Source organism: Typopeltis vanoorti, chromosome 14 (genome assembly GCF_054136105.1).
Source record: "Typopeltis vanoorti isolate ZY-2024b chromosome 14, IOZ_Tvanoo_1.0, whole genome shotgun sequence".
NCBI lineage: Eukaryota > Metazoa > Arthropoda > Arachnida > Uropygi > Thelyphonidae > Typopeltis > Typopeltis vanoorti.
The window spans coordinates 82,343,907-82,365,088 of NC_143562.1; the positions used below are offsets into that span (position 1 = coordinate 82,343,907).

Below are 21,182 nucleotides of genomic sequence, written 5' to 3' on the forward strand. Positions count from 1 at the left end.
TATTCCGAAATGAAGTCCCCTCCCCCATCAACGATGAGACGAGAATCGAACCATAACGAAACATCGCTTTCGTTATCTCTTGTGATCATTCTCAAGAAAATTATCAAAAAAATGTGAGCCAATTATTGAGCCATTATTATTATATATTATATATGCAATAACAAATTGACTCATTTAAGAGTCTTTTACTCATCATGATTGTATATTAAATCGATATTCAAGCCAAAAGTTGAAACAAATCATTCTCAATTTAAAATCGCAACGGACGTCTCTACACTTCATTTAATAGCGATGATGCACTGTGGGCGAAAAGACCTTAGAATGAATCCTGTCTTAGGACACGAAGAACTTTTTATAGGCGCTTCTCAAGTGAAGGTGAAGGTGAGTTGGTCTCATACGTTTTCCGTTTTTTTCATGTTACAGGCCTGTCAACACACACGTTCATTTAATAGACATAAAGCAGGATTAATCTTCCTATTATTAATTACGTTTCTGTAAAGCCGAGTTACTTGACTTTGAAGCCGAAATTATATGAAAGAAAATTATATAAATTTTTAAAGAAAAAACTTTATTTACAAAATTGTTTCTTTTCTTAACTTTTCTCTTAAAAATATATTTTTGTAATTTGTACAGTGTTTCTTTAAAAATCCCCTTCTTATTCGATTTTGACTCCGACCACTTACATATCTTCCTGCTCTGTTTCCCATAATTCCTTTTCAGACCGTTATCTCTTTTACTTGACTTTCTGTTAGCTTTCCAACTGTTTCTGTTTTCTTTTCTTATAACGTAATCAATTTTTTTTCCTTTGATGTTTCTTGCTTCCATGTGATTTTGTGTTCTGGTATCTATTATGGCTCATTTCTAATAATCTATCCATCATTATTTTTTTCTCATATTTCTACCGTATCTTAGTGCTCTTTTCCTTTTAAACCAAAATTTACATTTTTCTCATATTCGTAGTTTCGGATTTTACTTTCACTGGCGTTGTCATACAACAGTTTTTTGTTCTTCATTTATTCACACCAACTTTGCGTGTTTTTCTCTCCAGTTCTTTTTCAATGTCTATAACTTTTCTCTTAACACTCACTCATGTATCAGATCCACTGATATTTAATTGCATTATGTTGCAAAGCATATCATAATGTAGTTCAATCAGTATCGGCTTCCATAAAGCGAAATTTTGCTATGATAGCGGTTGTAGTTATTATTTAATATTCAATATTCTTGGCTCAATATCCTTGATCCAGGTCTGTTTAGCTGGTAGAAAAATCTAGGAGCAAAACCTTGCCACCAGCATATGAAGTCAGTTAACTCATCTTCATACGAGATAATGTTATATCTGTTTTTCGCAGCCTAGACGAGACCGGAAACATAAATACAAATACAGATGATCAATTCTATTTCCATAGGCTGCTACTTCTGTATTACGTAAGTTTCAAAGAAAGATAATACTGAGTATTTATCGTTGTTTGAAAAGACCTGATAAAAATTCCTCTTTTGTGATGCAATTCGAAAATTTATTTCTTTTTAAATTAGTTTATACTTTGTGATATCTTCATCAATGATGTTTTGTCTTTAAGTGTCACACCTAGCATATTCCTTTCCGTTCTTCTCTGGATAACTCAATTTGTGAGCCATATCTTTAGTTTAATTCCAGGTTTCACTGCCATGTTATTACGGTTAAGATACACTGGTCGAAAGCTTTTCCCCTCTTTAAACTGATTGGAATATCCTCTGAAGATATCTTTTATCTTCCAAAGGCGAGATATCTTCTTTTCTATTCTTTCTTTTTGTCTGTTATAATTCTAGTTTTTATTTAATAACTAAAAGAAACTGCATAATATAATCAATGCATTCTAGTGGAGAATTTCAGGAGGACAAAATAATGGATACTAAGATGTTTAGTAATATAATCTGTTTGTGTCGGCTACATTGAAAAAACCTTGTGCTGACAGCACTAAATGTTCTTTTGTTTTGTTTACACTGTAGTTCATGCAAATATACTGTGATTGTACTGAGTGATAATTCTTGTTAAAAATCGAAAAATGGGAGATTTTTCCGACTTTGAAAGAGGACAGATCGTTGGTGCGCGTTTATCTGGAGCATTAGTGACAAAAACTGCCACATTATTAGGTGTATCGAGATCGACGGTTTTGTAAAGTTATGTCGGCATGCACACATTATGGCAAGACAACATCATCGAAGAGAACCAGTGGACGAAAATGAAAAATGACAGAACGAGATCGTGGAAAATTTAGAAGGATTGTTTCGATAAATCACAGAACTACCTCAGCACAGGCAACAACAGAACTGAATATTCATCTTGCAGAACCTGTTTTCACAAAAACTGTCCGATGTGAACTTTATAAATCCAATATTCACGGTATAGCTGTAATTGCTAAACCTCTGATTGCTGAAAAGAATGCTCAGACGCATAAACAATGGTGTAACGACAGTCAAACCTGGAAATTAGAAAAATGGAAACGTATGATATGGTCAGATGAGTCAACCTTCAGACTGTTCCTACATCAATACGAGTTTACGTACGTTTGGAAAACACCCAAGGAAGCATACAATCCGTTCCAACAGTAAAAGACGGGGGCAGTTCTGTAATGGTTCGGGCAGCAGCAATATTGTGGTATTCTGCTGGTCCTATTATGACTCTTCCTTGCAGAATTACTGCAAGTGATTATTAGGACATTTGGTAATCAAGTGCATTTTGTTAGTTAACTAGTAGTTGCAGAATAGACAAAATACATTGTTTTTATTTAATAAAAAAGTAAATAAATTACTTCTCCAACTACGGTACAGCATTGATCATTTTGTGGAACTCTTAATGACATGGAGTTTGGGGCATGTTATTAAATTACTAGGTGATCTTGGGCGAGTAAATGTTTTGCGTGGCGAGTAGGATATTGCGTAATTTGTCGACTTCTGTATACAAACCACACGTGTAATGCATATAGCAGCACTCGATGTTCGAAATGTCCGCGTTTTTGTCTTCACGAACGTCCGAAGTCTGTGAGGCCACATATCGATGGCGGCACGCACAACATCCAATGGAAACGCTGCCACTGCTTGCTCCAAATCCACCTTCAGACTGGTGATGCTGGGTTGTCGTTTCTTGCAGTGTACTCTCTTGAGCTCCGACCACAATTTGTAGTCCAACGGATTCAGATCAGGATTGCCAGACGGCCAACCAGATGGTGATATGTGGCTGGGCACATTCGTCTCCAACTACTGTTGTGTGGTTCTCGCCTTGTGTGCAGGGGCTGAGTTCTGTTAGAAGGTCCACTGCCTACCATGAAACGTGTTATTCAGGGGCCGTGCCACAAGTTCTAGGAGGTGTTTTGATACACTTTAGCGGAAGTTTTAACTAGCGGTTAAAGTGAATTATAAAATTCATATAAATTTTATAAAATATGAATTATACCGCCGCGGAATGTGTACATGCTACTATAATTGCTACTTTAAATTCATATGGATTTTCTGATAACTATTTAAAAATCATCTCTTTGCATTTTGTTCTGATGGAGCTAGTGTTAGGAAACAAATCAGGTGTTGCAATCAAACTTCTACAAAAATTTCCCAACATTGTGATTTGGCATTGCGTAGCTCATCGTTTACAATTAGCATTAGACGATTCGATAAAAAAACATTAAAGAAATAAATCATTTTGAAATATTTATAGATAAATTATATGCTTTTTATCATTAATCACCAAAAATCAACGAAAATTAAATACGATTGCAAAAGACCTTGGTATCGAAATTTTAAAGATCGGCCGTGTGTTTGGACCACGATGAGTAGTTTGCAGTTTACGAACGGCTCTTGCTTTGTGGAGAAATTACCTTATTTATTCGATGCTTTATGCAAGCATTTTGCATCGATTAAATATAAGGACTTTTTAAACCGACTTCTCAATTTGGAATTTTTAAAAGATCTAGCATTAATGATTGATATCCTACAGGAATTATCATATCTGTCAGAAGCTCTACAAAGTCACAATATAAGTATTATAAGGGCTTTTTTTTTTTTTTTTTTTTTTTTGCTCGACGATGCGAGTCCTTTGTTAAAATTTTCATAGCTCACCACTGGTTTTAATCCCCTTCTCACAGAAATGCAACTTAGATACCCCCCCCCGATACATCACTCTCTCCCCCTTCACCACCACCTCCAAACCACCACTGACGCGTGGTGAGGACTTCTCTGAATCATGGGTGCTGTGCGACCATCCGGGACATATATTGTTTTGGCAGTTAAACGACTCTTCAATGGTTAAAAATCTTCTCATCTATGACGAGGATATCTCTGTGTCTGTTGTTCACGTACCACCAGAGAAGTGCCTTTGATTTTATCACCCTCTGGCGCATAAGTTGTGATGCTCAGAATTGTCCAGTAGAACGACGATAGGCTCTCACTCCCAGGTCATCAGTTAGTATCTCTCGCAACATCACTTTCTGCGTTCTCACAGGATTATGGCGGAGGCATGCCTTCACAACCCTCACAAGCTGTTGCATCTTAACGCAGCGTGGTCGACCTGTTCTTTGGCCGTCAGATACGTCTTCTCTATCGTTATAACGATTAATAGTCCGATACACAAACATCTTACTGATTCTTAGTGTTATGAAGCGTGTTGAAAATAACAAATGGCTGCATTTCAAACCTTGACAAGTGCTATTACATCTATACGATTTTCATAGTCCCTCCACTGCATTTTAACCCCTACAATTCCCTCTCTGTTGATAAACAAGCGAATGTTGGTTGCGTAACCGGCTCGCGGAATTCTGTGGGCAGCTCTGGTGTGTGCGGAAGTTATATATATATATATATATATATATATATATGGCTGGCAAGCGAAAGAAGGAATATATTGATATGTTCCTTGAATAGTTGAAAGTTGTAGTCCTTGGAGAAAATGAAGGCTGTTCAAAGACCAGAGCCAGACAAAATGAAGGAAGAGATGAGAAGTTGATTTGATAGGTTTGATGCTAAAATGTGTACTGATGTTGATCAGCTACTGCTCATATTTTTACTTGTACACGATTGAAGGAAAATGGAGGAACGGTGCCGATAGCCACTTCGGTGACAATCTCTATAAAGACATAATGCAGGGAGAGAGAGGGGCAAAATATTTATGAGGAAGCTGCTGAACAGAGTTAAATGAAAGCTGGATCATCTATAAAGTGGATTGTCCTCTTCTGGATACAATCTAACATCAGCTGGAGATTTTTGGTGCATTACGAAAACCCGTACAAGTTTAGAATAGTATTCTAAAGTACGAATAAGTTGGGGATTTATGCAGTTTTAGGTGTTACGTAGGCGAAAAGTGGTGTTTTGAAAGAGAGGATGCCAATTACTTGGAAGCTATGGATGTGATATATTTGTGCCAGGATTGAATAGATGTTAAAGTTAACCTGAGAATAGAAACTGATTTTGACTAGAAATCGGAAGATTATCAGAGAGAGGGGATGGAACAAAATCTTTCTTCAGAGATATAAGGCAGGATTGTGTTTTGATTTGATAGATTATCTTCCCCAGCTGAGAATAATGAAGGGATTAGTTTTTTAAGCATGGATTATAGATACGGTGACCATACGTCCTTTATTTAAGAGGACAGTCCTTTATTTCACTGCGCTAGCCTTTAGATTTTTTTTTTTCTGAAATGGCCATTTTGTCCTTTATTTTGTGAATTGAAATAGTAAATTGAATGTTGATGCCAACATATTTAAAGATGCAATTCATAAATTTTACCAAACTTGCATTGATTATTTAAATAACTGGACAGCTCTTTCGTGGAAATGGAAGTATTTGAATGGGTCCTACTAGGAAATCTCTCTGTGGGCGAAGATCAAGGAAAGCGTTTTGTTCATTTCCTGTCACTGGAACTGAAATATAAATGACGGCGAACAGTTTGATGAAGTTTCGTGTATTAAAAGTTATATCACCAGTGAAAAGATCGAAGAATATCGACAAAATGACGAGTCCTGCCAATGTAGATGAGTTTAAATTTTTAAATATTTCACAGATAAACACGTATCTTTTAAAAAGGTTTTAAAAATCGTTGAATTCTGCTTATGTCTTCCTGGATCTAATGTCCCACTGAACGAGTATTTTCATTAGTGAGCAATATGTGTGAAAAAAAAAAAAACAATTAAAAATCGAAACATTGAAAGCATGCATTTATACCAAATGCAACTTTGACATGAATTGTATACAGTTTTATGAATTTTTAAAACATTAATCTGATTTATTAAAAAAAGTTCATTCTTGTGAAAAAGTATCAAAATTAAATTTTTTTAAGTAAGCATTTTAAACAATCATATTATATGTATATGCTTGTATTTTGTAATAAATGTTATAAAGCTTTTTAGGTTTAGTGAAACAATTTCTGATTTGTCCTTTATTTTCTCTAAAAAAATGGTCACTGTAATTATAGAGGATTCTGAAAATTGAGCACTATATTTGAGCAGTACAAAGTGTCTCGAATGAAGGAGAGAAATGGAGTGTAGTGTCATCGGAATGGGATTTGCGGTTAGTAAGAGAAGGTTGTAGATGTATAGGAGTAAAAGTGTTGGTGAAAAGCCTTGGGAGCATTCTTAAAAAAAAAAAAAAAAAACGTCGCGATGCCAGAATCGATCAGATTGGAAATATTAAGAGCGATGTCGAGTTTCTCCAAAATCTTCCGTGGCTTGTGTCCAAACGTGGGTAAAGTTAACTAGTACGAGGGGTGGGATCTGGAAAGTTCTGAGAACACCTAGAACAAAAATGATATTAAAGCAACTGATATAACCACAAGAAAGAACATACCAGTAGAAGAGTTATGGTGTTAACTTATGTTCTTAGATCCTCGTATGTTCTTTCTTGTCGTTATATCAGTTGCTTTAATATCATTTTTGTTCTAGGTGTTTAGAACAAAAATGATACTAAGAAGAACTTTCCAGACCTCCCCCGTATGTCTGTCATGAAGTGAGAGTGGTGAAATCCTTATTGGTGATCAGTGATTAATTGGTAGGCCTCCAAGTAGTGAAATAGTTGATATTTCACTACTTGGAGGTGATTATTTGTTGATTAATTGGTGATTATTAGTTGATATTTCACTACTTTTATGTATGCTAGATAAAAGCTTGCCTTTGTGCTATTTTGGAGATGCTGCTGCATGAGCATAATGACAACTTGTAAAAGTGATGCAGAATGGGTGTTAATTTTGGAATAGAACTTTCAGTACGACTGGATGGATAGTTGGACTTGTTATTAAGACTACTGAGTATTTTTTTAAAATCCCCTTTTGGAAAAAGATCAGAGAAGACTGTTGCAGGCAGTTGGTATAGGGAAGTGATTTGCTTTTATCAGCTAAACGACATTTGGAGAAGACTGATGCCATAAGTTCTGGGTTATCTTTTAGGTGATCTTACCATTACATCATCATCAGGATATGAGAGAGGTAGAAACCCGGAAAAGCAGACGTTGCACCCAACAGCCTTGAGAAAGAACCAGGAAGCTCTGCTGCCATTTGAGCAGGAGGAAAGCTGCTTTGCATTTGGTCCTTGACGAAGTCTAGTTTGAGTTTGTTGATTTTATTTTACAGTTCTTACTTTCTTTGTTTGTTTCAGAATTACGACAGAAGCAACTATATGTGCTTTTCTGGTAAGTTTGCCTGTTTTCGGGAATGGAAAACCCTTTAACTTCCGTATAATACCGGCTAACTTTCCTTCAGTTGAAAAGTTCTGATAAAGATTCTTTGCATCCTAGACGGGATTCGAATCCAGGTCTTTCCAGCCAATCAGTATCGACGATATCTTTGCTACGGAGGTTCGGTACACAGACTGAAGCGTAAGCTAAGTGAGAAACTGCAGTTTTTTTACTTGATTAGTGAATGTGTGGTGAATTTTTACTTTGAGCTGATTTTGGGCTCATTTGTTGGAGAACTGAGGCTTAGACAGGGATTAGGAGTTTTGAATTCAGTTATTTGATTAGAGCAGGAGGGTGGAAACAATAATGAGATATGATAAGAGGCTCAGAAATCCCGAAGGTCATCTCAGTTGAGATTGTTGTGCTGCCATGTGACATGAAGCCGAGATTGGTTGGACGAAGGTCATTTCGTAGACAATGAAATATGGACAAGGCTATGGAAAGAGTTGCTAAGAGGAGAGTTGATAACATCTACGGCGTGTGTGAAGGAGAGCTGGTTAAGAAAAAGGTTCAGGGTGTTTGAAGAGCGAAGAAGATTAGCTGATATTCGGATAGGTGAACGATTTGTGTTTGATCGTTATTGGGAGACGATAATTCAGTTTTCCTTCCGAACCCCTCTCTGAAGTTAGAGAATGAGAATCAGTTTGAATTGTGAATATTGCTGTTTCCTAAGATCATCTCGCTGTTTCCTAAGATCATCTCGCTGTCTAGGTTATTAGACTACATGCGATAAACGTTTCGAGATAAATAATCATAGAGGTCAGCATCTCATCTTAATTAGGAAACAGTAAAGGCAGCAAATAGGGCAGTAAAGCAAAGACATCTTCAGTCAGAGCCGATCACATAGAGGAGGTTCTAAGTTTGGTAACCTTTGGTATGAACTGTCAGACCTGACAAAAGCGCCTGTTCTATCGTTAAGGAAGGCATCGTTGCACGATGTAATTTAGGAAAGTTGAGGCGAACTGTAATTGTAGAGATGCCATTTGAGGTTAGGTGAGGAAGAACATATTGGGTTTTGATCCCTGTAAATGGCGGTGCACGTTAGTCATGTTTATATTGAGACTTCGTACACAGAGAATTTTTTTCCTTAGAATTTTAGTTTTACAAACAGGCGAAGAGCATAACAGACTCTGCATATCAATTGCGTATCTAAAACTGCTGTAACTAAATAAGGGTAAATAGCTGCGGATGGTTATTCCAGTCACATTTTTGTTTTGAAAAACACATTTAGAACAGTGTTTCTACCTATATATTTTTATGTAAAATTTCTTATACTTGAAATATTTTCTCAGTTAAATAAGTCAAATGTGCGCATACCGTATATATTGGTTAAACAATATAACGCTTATATATTAGCATTTCATTCAATACTTAATTATTTATACACTTAATAAGAACAATGAAAATAAAAATCCTCCATTATCATCATCATGCGTTAACTTCTTCCACATTCTTCCTTTTCGTCAGAACAAGTGTGGTAGTTCCTTGGGAAATGTTTAGTATATTTAGGGATGCAAACGTAATGAAATGAATAATATTTTTAATTCTTCAGTATAAAACAAAAGTTGAGGTATTCTCAGGTTGTGAGATACTCTTAAACTTTTCCTGAGTATACATTCATGTGTTTGCTATCTGTTTATATAATCAAATAGCCTTGTTTATTTTTTTTTATGACGGATATGACGTAATGTTTCCATGGCAGCAGCAGGTGCTATTTACGTCTTTAAGAAGGAAATAGACAAACGTATTTAGCCGAGTGGAAAATACTCAACTGGGTTAAAAAAAAATAAAGAAATGAGATTGGAGCTGTCTGTTAAACGTTTGTATGTTTTTTTCTAATGGATTGCATCTCCCTCTCCAACCGGTAGGTCGTGCCTTCGAATCTTGGTGCTGATACACGAATGTTTCTAAATGTCTTTAGATGATGGATTATTTTTATTGCCTTGTGAGATCACCACTTCGCTTATTGGAGGCCTGAAGTGACTTCAAAAAGTTCTGTTTGCTCTCTAGAGCACGATTTCACAGATGAGAAAAAACAGGACAAATTTATTCCTGTTTACTTTTGGCTGACGGAGTATTATAGATGAACTGCATAATTCAAATACCGTATAAATTCACGATCGTAATTAAATAATGAAATGATAAAGAAGCGAAAAATAAACGGACTACAACATTTAAACGAATAAATAGAATTATAAGAATCCTAGGGTAAAATTTGATTTGAAATTAAATTTGAAAAAGCGAAGCGATCTGCTGAATTATTTCAGATTAAATTTTATGTAAATATGACGAAATTACAAATGACGATGATATCAGAAGCATGTTTTTAAACTTGGGCAGAATTCGAAACCAAAACAAGGTTTCTGCACAGACAAGAAATGCTGTGAAGTGGTGCACATCTCTACCATCGTACGCAAGATACGTAAAAGTCAATGATATGCTTGACAGGAACTGAAAGTTGTCTGATGATGATGACATGGACTGGGCTGCTCAGGGACATTATCAGGGAAAGATCCCAAGGGAAAATGTTACGCAAGTTTTAAAGGAGAACGAAATATGAACAGTTGAAAAAACTGCCATGAATTGATCGGCGATATATTTCTGTGTATATGTGTTTGTGTGTGTGTGCGTGTGCCAGTACTGCATTTATTTATTTTTTCTCCCTTATTCTTTTTTCTTTTTGTCAACGTTGTTTTTTTTCTGACTTAACTTTTAGTTGAGAAAAACATTTTCTTGAGCTTAGTGAATTCTTGTTTTCTTCCGTGTTTAAGTTATTCCTTATATGTCATCATGCTGTCCGTCCTCCAATGGATGTTTTGAGCACTTTGTTTAGTTTAACTTTGCGGCCTGGCTTGGAACAGTTTCTTTTTTATATACTGTATTTTTATCTTCCACCACTGTCCCATCCCATTTTTCATTAACGGTAGATCCAGTGATCCAGTCTCATAACCAAGTAACTTCGCTATTATAGAGAGAATATCCAGCCACCGCCGTATGAGACAGGTTAGCCCATCTCCAGTGACTTTTGACTGTTCCCCTTCCTAAACGGAATTCGAACCCAGGATTTGCCAATGAAAGAACATTGTACTAGGTTCGTATTCTTTTCCAATCACCTTTACGATTCTTTTGTGTAAGGGCCTCTATTTTTTTTTTTTTCCTGCCCACTTCCTGAAAGAAATCGGGTTAAGTTTTCGTATATTTTCAGTGTATTTATTTATTTTTAAATGCCCCCATATTGCCTTCAATTGGACAAGTCATTTGTAATTTGTTTCCCCTTCCTTTTATTTGGTAGTAATGTTCATTTAACTTAAAAAAAAAAAAAAAAAGATTTATTCACTTTGCTATTCAGTTGACTGCTAATTGCAATTTTACGTAACAAGTTTACGTCATTAGATTTATTTACTTTGTTATTATTATTAAAATATCTCCTGGAGTGAAAAACTAATGAGAGGGAGTAATTGGCTAAGAGGCATGCTTATCTGTTATAGCCTGCTTTAAATTCATTTACTTTGTGCGCATTCACCGCTTTGCCTCACAATGCATTTATTCGCATGCAAAAAAAAAAAAAAAAAAGAAGCTTCAAGTATCACATAGCTTTATACAATTTCCAGAATGGTCTTGTTTTCCACCTTCCTTTTTTTCGAACATCCTGTAGTATCTATTTACCTCTTAACAATTTATGCCTCAATCACATCGCCTCTCCCCTCCTATTTGTCACTCTTTGCAAATTGTATTTCCTTAACTTGTACTTATAGCTAACATTCCGCAGTCTCGATATTTACCTTTATTACCTCCTCAGAATTTGCTCATCTCCAAGAAATTTGACCTAATATGTGCGTCACCTGAACCACAGATGTGGTCAAATCATAATTTTATACAGTGGAATCACTGCCTCTTATTTACTTGTTAACGGTTTTCACGCTATAGTAGCACTTCTGTGTGCTATTTTCACTACTTCTGGTATACGTTTTCTGAATTTAAACATCTGTTCACCATTCCGTGTATATTATTCAAAAATCATCGTAATTATTTATTGGAGCGTATCCTCGAGGATGTGCAAGTTATGATAGCTCAAAACAATAAACTATTAATTTAAATAATAATTATTATTTAGGTTATCGATTACCGTTTTCTGTGTTTTTAAAACATTCCTAACCGAATCAATTCAAAAGCTTTTTCTTTATATTTCAAACTCTCCGTGAAACAAAACAGAAACGAGATATTGTGTACCGTTAAACTTGTATTAAGGTAATATACAGCCAAGTTTGTTGTTAGTTCTAGTTTCGTATTTGATATTCTGTAATTTTCCTTCTCCTGATATACTGTATGTCGGAGTGCTGAATGAGATACTAACCGCCTTATTATAACTAAAACCAGAACTGGTTGTTATTCGATGAAAATTTAACTTAAAGAATAAGCATAAATATTTTAAATTCTCTGTTAAACTCTCACTGATTTTTCTATATTTGTATTCGAATAAACTGTACCTATACATCTCTTCAACGTTCTGCAGCAAGCACCAAACGACATGAGGCAAACGATATGACACTTTTGTTGCTACTACTGAAGTCAGCGTTTCAAAGTTCATTTGGCTATTCTGAGTCGCAATAGGTAAGTTTTATCTTTGTTTTTCTTTTCAGTTGAATCTTGCAATCAGTTTAGCACCAATAAACAGCAATCGCTGCTTATCAGTAATAATTTCACTAAAAGCATATATTAATTTTTATTAACGTTCAATTTTGAAATTTCATGAAAAATAAAGCACTGGTTTAAAAAAAAAAAAAAATAGAAAATTCGTGTTTACTAGCAAGAATTAAGTAAACAAAAGACTATATTATTACTTATGAAACCGAAATTTCGATAAATGTCCCTTCGAAAAATATCCTGGCTATCTATTTGAAAATCCGTCAGGAATTGAAGTCGCAAATATATCATCCCATCTTTTCTTATTTGTCCTGCTCTGCAAATTACAGTTCCCTCAAGCTTTGTCATTCGTCTGAATTTTTTTCTAAGCTTACTCATCTCCACAAAATCCAGGCTATTAAATCTGTGTCTTCACTTACATCTCAATGCTGTCCTCATCTACTATATGTTTCCTGAACTTCGACTCCAAATACCCCATTATCCCAATATTCGTCATAAGCAATATTAAATATTTTGAGCCTACGAAAACTTCTTTAGAGCGCGTGGCATATATGGATTATTTAGAAAGAAGAGTAGAGATGTTAAGTTCAACGTAAATAAATATAAGATTTTAACTTTGGAACTCAAAAATAAAGAAGTTTTCATAGGCCCAAAATATTTCGAATATTGCTTATGACAGATTTAATTAGTTTATAATATCTGTACTGTATGTTACTTCAATTCTTTTTCGAAATAATGCTGATGATTCCTGTTTTCTTTTCAAAACAGAATAAGCAGACGTGGGAGCAGCAGACGATAAATATTAACTATTTTACGAATTGCAGTATTTTAAAGAAATGCACTCATCTTGTAACGTTAGCTTTACTCAGACTTTTAAATTCAGAATTCTTTTTATGAAATGATTTCAGAAATTCGTCGTTTACGTAGATATTGTGCTCTGTAAATAGCAGCAATTTTCTTATCCTGCACAATACTTACCGCTGTGTGTAACAAAAGTGATTTTGTGATGGCGAAATAACGCCGATAGCAAACACCCAGTAGATCTTGCTGCAGACGTCGTTAGATCAGTCTTGAATACTGTACAGTAATACGCATTGCGATCGATATTTACATTTCAAGAAACCACTCTACATTTGTCTTTGGTTAGCGTCCTTTTGTTTAGTTTTTCGCGAGCAATTCACTGCGTGCAGGAGAGTGCGCAGTGGTATGTAAAGGAGTAGAACATTGCACTTCAGCTTTCTTTGTGTTTTTAAATTGATTTTTAGATACCAGTGTAGTTTCTAGCTTGCTGTGAGGGGCCCCAAGTTCAAAAGGTTTTCCCTTTAAATTTTTAAAGCCAAATTATTGTTAGAATGAATGAATATCAAATGCACATAATATAATTATGCTTAATTTTGTTTAGGTTTTTCTGTTGGATTGCTTTGGTTTGTTTACTAATAATATATGATAATATATTTTGCAATTGGTAATTTTTTTTTTTTTGCTTCAGTAAATTTCATATTTACAGTTATGATTGCTTAGACTATTACACTGATAAAACGATGTGGGGAACACTTGGAATTTTGGCAATGGTAACAATACCTGTTCTCAGAGAGAGAGAGAGAGAGAGAGAGAGAGAGAGAGAGAATGTTTTATCTTACTGTAAAGTGAAACGATAGCTTTTTTCTCTCTTTCTCGTGTGTGTGTGTGTGTGTTTAGAATAAATAAATATTACTACATGAATTTATATATTTTTTTTCTAAACGGATACCATCAGTACAATGATTACAGTCAATTAAAATTCACAAATTAGAAATAAAACAAAATTTATTTTAAAAATGTATATTGTGTTCACTCCTTCAAAAGTTTCATAATTAATAGATTTTCTGCATTTATTATTATTATTATTATTATTATTATTATTATTATTATTATTATTATTATTATTATATCCTCCAAGGACTCGTAGCGGATTTATTATTATTATTATTATTACTACATGATTTAGATAAATCGTTAGGTTTATATACATACCATTAACTACTACCTGAAAAGTATAAGTAATTATTTGATAAAATAAATGCTTATAAACTATTAATAGGATGCATTTTATTAGCTTTTATGTATAAATAAATGCATATTATGATATGACATGCAGTTGATGTCCAGATTTCATTGCATTGTCGTTTAATTGACTGCGTCGCTTTTATGGGTACTTTCTAGGTTAATCTGGAACATATTTTATTAAAAACAAATATTTTTAAGAAGTGACTATAACAGTGCTTTACATTAAGCTATTTCAGTCTCTTCTTTAGGTCTACTTGAATGGACTGAGATTCCAGAATAATTAAAAATAAATAAATCCAAAGAATTTTAGGATATATTTATTATTTTCTTTATGTGTTAGTCAATATTTCTTTATTGAATTTTTGTTGTTCTTTTTGTTCTAAACAAATTCTCTCATGATATCACATCGTTGAACCTATTTTAAAAAATATAATAATAAAAACGCAACCAAAATTTGCCTGCGTGTCACAAAAATACGGTGGTTGGGGTTATTACTGTAAAGATTTCTGCCGAAATTAATCCTTGGGATTATGGTTCCCATTTAATTCTGTATAGTAGCTTATTTTTCACTTTGCTTGATTTTATCATATTTTGCACTTGTATTCGTTACTATTATTTATAAAATAGTTTTAGCATGTAATTTTTAATAGTTTGTTATGCAATTGTGCATACTTTCATAAAATGCTTCGTTATCCTCGCTACAGAGAGTAGTGAACTTCTGCACATAACCAAAATCGCTGCGTTATCTAAATAAGTGTATCTTATGAATATTAGCATTCAGTTATTTGATTTAGTACCCAAAAGTCTAGACTTCGTCAAACTATCGAAATCATCCGCCAAATTTATTACTTTTTGAATTTGAGTAGTTCTGTAGTATGTACTCTCTTGGTGTGTTTGTGTGTGTATACCGGGGGTGGGGGGAGGTCTTTGCATTGTTGTATTAATCTTTGATATGATCACGCACTACGAATTTCTGGCACCATAATATTTTGTATTACTACGTTTTTCTTTGTGTATATCTAGGTAGCTGGATCTATTTGGATGCTTTTTGTTAAAACTGACGGTAGAATTTATTCGATAAGAAAACGAGAGAACATCTGTTCTTTTTCTTTTCGTCCTTGAATGCAGCGCTCTATTTTTTGTTATTTGCGGCGGCGCCAGTATCTGGTGGACTTTCCTCGTTCGTGCTAAATATGAATAAACTGCAGTTTTTTTTTCTTTTTTTTTTTTCGGTAAGATGCAAATATTTTAAGATATTGGTATTTAACGACCTTATTTACTTTCCGGTAAAACGCAGGAATTATCGTAAGTATGTATATCTATATACAGCGATTATATACAGCAAGGAGCAATTTAGCAATGCCTTTAACATTTTCGCTAAAGGGAATTTATGTATTCATTTATTTGTTTGTTTTTAAAGAAAACATCGTTAGAATATTGAGATGTTTTTAAAATCAAACTAGGGCCAAAAACCTAATATGGTGTATTTTTTTTTAAAAAAAAGGGCCAAAACTATTATTTGTTTATCCTGTAATAGACTAACCAGAGAATAACTTTAATTTGTTTTCTAATGCAAATAAATAAATGAATCCGCTTTTTAACGATTTTTAATGTAGTTTTGGAATGGTTTTAGAATGGCTTTAAGTTTAGTGAACTAATAATAATCCCTAATTATGTTTATTAAAAAAATCATTTGAAGAGTTGAACTAAAGATGAAAGTTGGCTCATACTTCTGGGATTTAGAGTGATATAACTTCAGATCTAGATACTCCTGAGACTCGACTTGAAATAACGTCATTCTGGGAATACGTCCGACATTGTCTTAGCTAGTTTACAGAACTAGCGTTTTCAATTGTTTGCCAGTAGATGGGAGAGGGAAAAAATGCTAACTCACTTTGTAACAGTTTATGGCTTGGAATAAATAACAGTATATCAGAAAAAAATCATCATGTTCTTATTATTATAGACCTCCAGGGAATGAGGGAGACTCATCATAACATGCTTTCCTATGTGTACTAGCAACGTCCACAACATGCGAATAATCACTGAATTAACATTAGATAAGGTCATTGGCAGCATTCTCACTGTCTGTTGCTGCCTAAGTTTAAGGTAGGTATTATTTTCTGATCCTCACAATAAACTGGACTTAAGGTACCCCACCAGAAATAATCTCGCCAGTTTCTCTATTAGTTACAAAGAAACTGGCCACAAATAACTCTACTGGAAAACGATTCTTTGAGAATCACCTTCAGGCTCCGGTTAAGTGAAGTACTCCATCTTGTATGAAAAAGGGGTTCTCCAAGATTCTCCTTTGCCATATAGCAAATGACGTAGAAATCTAAATAACTTACCTACAGACAGACTTGACCCAAAGGTTGCTCATAGTAGTCCCAGCTCGATTTAGGCGGACGATAATATGGCATAGCAATTTAAGTATAGTGCTGCTCTGTTGGATCATTAACGCGGATTATTTGTTATTTGAAGAAACGCAGTTCTAGTATGATGCTAACTGGAAAGCCACAACATGTCACTTTCTTTTCATGAAGGCGACTTTCCAGGATACTACGTGAATTTGCCTCGCTCCAAATATTGTTTTTTATGCCCCCCCCCCCTTTTTTTTAAGTCTTTTATCCTGGGAGTATTCTAGCCAGAAAGTACGGCAAAATCAAACGGCAGCCTCCACAACAGAGCTTCCATTTTACAGTTTTTAGATTGCAACAATATCTGCAATGTTTTTCCACGGTTTTCTCGTACTTTTGAAACAAAGAATATTAATTTTTCACACCTGTTCACTTTAACGTGCACTTTTGATGCGCGTTAAAGTGAATAGGTTTCTTGTTTTCTATATACTACTGTGTGACATTTGCTTTGGTGGGCGTGGAGGGTTTATTGAAACCCTTAACACCAGTAGGTTTATTAGGGGTGCGACTTGATGCATGAAACTCCCTTATCAACTCGTATACCATTCGACTAGAATAGAGAGCACAGTGGAGATTGTGCATTTCCTATCAGGAGTCCAACACACACAATTACTTGTGGTTAATTGCACCACAGTTATCTGTGGTTCTCACCACACTGGTGTCAACTACTCGAACTACGTTACTATGCAAACTGACTATTTCAATCATAAGAACATGCATATATTATTCCATATACCCATATAGATGATCGAGAAACTTTCCAAGCTTCTAAGTCATGCGCATCGGGAAATACATAGTCTTAAACCCTGGTATTCATATATAAACAATTTATATTTACGTTAAAAATAAAGAATAATCTGCATAATAGAGAATATAGGGCTAAACACTTCAGTCTACAAAATAGATTTGACCCGTCTACACATGGTTTGATCCATGGGGTTTCAAAAGCTTTCCATACGATGTTAGTCCTGGCTGACTGATCGCATCTCCCAGTAGCCTCAGAGATTGGAGTATGGCGAATCCTGGCTATCAACAGCTCGTTCCATCTCGTCTCCCTGATTCACAGTTGGGCTGAGTTAGATTGGGTCGGATTGCTTCGGAATCGTCACAGAAGCAACTTATGCTATGAGGCCAGTGTATTTTGTCTTAATATGTTCTCCAGCCAGTTCAGCTGTTTTGCGAGATGAAAAAAAAAAAAAATTCCGGTAGGCAAACTCTTCCACCTTCGTATGAGACTGGATAATTTACCTTCAATTGAAAAGCCCTATGAAAGGATCTTGGAGTTTAGATGGTATTCCAACATAGCTCTTTTTAGCTGCATGGTTAGCGAGTAAGCTACGGAGGCTCCATTAAGTTGAGATCTGCTGACTAAACATTGAAGTATGGTAAAATAATCTTTATGCTCAACCATTACCGAATGATGCGTCTTCTAAAATGGTGCATTTATCCTATTAGAATTAATTGTTACCAAGTTTTTTTTTTTAATGATAATTCCATCCATGAAAGATTGTAAACCTATTGCACATTATCACATTGGGCAGGGTAAGAATTAAATAATCGAGCACCCTGCTGTAGAAACGAATATGGTGCTTTTCAAACTGCTTGTCCTCCATATAGCGTTGTTGTCTCATTCTTGACAATGAGAATCATGTACTGTCCAAAGGCATTCGCATTAATCCGTGCCATAGTGGGATTCGAACCCACAGCCTATCAGTCAGATAGCAAAGACGCTGTCCGCTCTTCCAATCGGCAACAAGATGGGTAAACTGTGAGCATGAAGAAATGTACTTGGTCGCTAGTAGAGTTCCAGTAAGCTGTGACAGTTCAGATGTATTTCTTCTGATATCAGAAGATGCACTTAAGGTGTGTCAAGAGAGCACGAACAACTGGTTCGTGTTCTCTTGGCACAGTAGGTCTACTGATTCATCCTACTTCCATCCTACAGTAGGTCTACTGATACATCCAACCAGTTGTTCGTGTTCTCTTGACACACCTTAAGTGCATCTCCTGATATCAGAAGAAAGATACCTGAAGTGTCACAGCCCGGTTTCTGTCATCAGCATAGGACGAAATGGAATTCAGGTGACTTTCCAGTTTTCAAGTTACTCATTAGCTGTGTTTCTGTACCTACCCTCTGTATCCTAGTTGTTCCCCCCCCCCCCCGATTTGGAGTGAACGCTCTTAGGTTGTCTCTTGCTATCTGTGGTGCTTTCCTAGCTTTCACAAGGATGACGCGACATTTATCCTCTTGTTGGAAAGAACTAAAAAAAAAATGTCAGAGAGGAAAAAAACTGCTGCTAACTTCCTTGCAGGTTTCCCCTCTTGTAAGCTCTGCTGTTTTGTAGGATTGAAAAAAATAATAAAAAAAAATCAGAACACATGTAGTTAACAGACATAAATACATTTGGCGCATAGCCTTAGTAGCTTCGGCAGCAATTCCATCTAAATCGAATCAGAACAGATCCCATTAGTGATACAGGGTCCAATAAATGGTATGTATTTCAGTGTGTTCTTTTTTGTGTATTTGCTAACCTTTCTCGTATTGCGCTGCGGTTGCGTTCGACCGAGGCCAGCTATATGGCATGATTTTGGTGATTTTTCACAGCTGGTGAAAATCTATTTTCCACAGCTTTTCACATCAACCAGTTGATTCTGGAAACAGGACTCCGTTGGATGGACATTTTCTGGGTTTTGGACCATTATCGATATACTTCTCTTTCAACAGTATTGTTTTGCCGGGAACAGGCTCAGCAGAACTCTTTCCAATCATGTCTCGTGTCAACTGTCATATCGTATCCTATCACGCCCAAAGTTACTTAGATCACTGTCGTTTTATTACGGCATTGAATTGACCTGCATAAATCCCTTAGTATCTGCTACTGTTTTATAATCATAGAAAGGAAGTGAAACCGCATGTCCTCTTCAGGTTGCTGGGTGTATTTACAAGAGTTCCTGGAAAATACCTTAGATTTTTCCTGGATACTCTTGTATAGAGGAAAAATTCAGGTATTTTTTTTTGTGCTGCTGAGTGTATCTCTTAGAGTATCTAGGATATTTATGGGAGAAAGAAGTTGATATACGTATGTAATTTTGGTTGTCTTTTTGTGGCTTGATATTTTCGTTGCAGCAAAATCATCATCAATTTCCTGATATGTACCCTGAAGGGTTGTTCAGGTTACAATGACATCACTACATGATTAAGTTTACATTATTATTAAACTCCTATCAATCTACTACTTGTGGGCACTCCCAATATTGTCATATCTAACATTCCATGTTTCTAAGGCACTTCTGACTGATTCAGTCCGCCTAGAGCCACTATTTGGAGATAACTCTCTCTCTTTCTCTAAAGAAAAGTGGAAAAGAGTTGAAAATGATAGCAAACCTTCGGAAGTGCCAGTGTGAGGACCACACTAATGTCAATACCCACCAGCCTCCCAAGTTTTGGGAGGCTGGTGCGTATTGACAGATAATCGAGAAAGATCAATGAATGTCATTGCTGTTAAAAATATTTCTCATAGGACATTTCCACCTACAATTTAGATAAGAGTCGTGTTTGCCCATATTTGTTAGTGAAAAATTCCAAGATAGGAAACAAAAGAATGAAATTAGGATGCGAAATGTTATAATACTCGGTTGCACTCACCAAAGTTCCCCCTAAAAAGCTTTAATTCTTTCCAAATGAGGTTTAACTTCAATTATTGATGATTTTCATCAAGAATTGTTTCAAGATTTTCCATACTGCTATTCTACCTTCTTCGGTTGACAGAAGCACGAAGGATCCACTTTACATGATCACCACAATTTTTTTTTTTTTTTTTTCATATGGACAGAGGAGTACTAATCTGGATCCATTTGATTATGGTGCTTTTATCAGTTAATCCAATTACGTTGCTGCTGTAACAGTGGAATCTGTTTCTTATATATCTTTCTAAAAGTAGTGGCTTGTGAGTAGGTTTATGGTGAATAGGCATCGATTCATAAAAATTAATAATAATAATAATAATAACAATAATAGTAAACTCCCAATTATTAATATTATGTTTCTGGGTACCAGAAAACTGGGCTCGGATGAGTTCTCTCCCATTCTTGAAGTAGAATTTTGGTTTTTGCTTAGGCAAAATATAATTAAAGAGGATTAATTAATTATAAGTAAGTAAAATCACAAGTAGTTTGAATGCAACAGGCTGGAGAAAAAAAAACTGATCCAAAGAAGAATAAGGTTTTTAGTATTTTGGCTACTCAATGTAATAGTTTTATCCTTTTGAAAATGCTTTCATTAGATATATTGTAGTACAATTAAGATATTTTTATCATCCTGATAGCTTGTTTTTCTGTCTGTCCACAAAATGGTTGGAGATTACTGTTATCGAATATATT

The 21,182-nt window shown here is 35.1% G+C and overlaps 1 protein-coding gene across 3 annotated transcripts in view; it reads left to right on the forward strand.

Annotated features, from left to right (window-relative positions):
* Positions 1-21,182, forward strand: part of LOC150099711 (uncharacterized) — a 346,327-nt gene that overhangs the window by 50,300 nt on the left and 274,845 nt on the right. The window contains exon 2 of one of the 3 annotated variants that reach the window (XM_090403848.1): positions 12,206-12,303. The exons of the other annotated variants lie outside the window; for them this stretch is intronic. The gene's annotated coding sequence lies outside the window, so the exon portion shown is untranslated. The remainder of the gene's footprint in view (positions 1-12,205; positions 12,304-21,182) is intronic. 3 annotated transcript variants of the gene reach the window in all.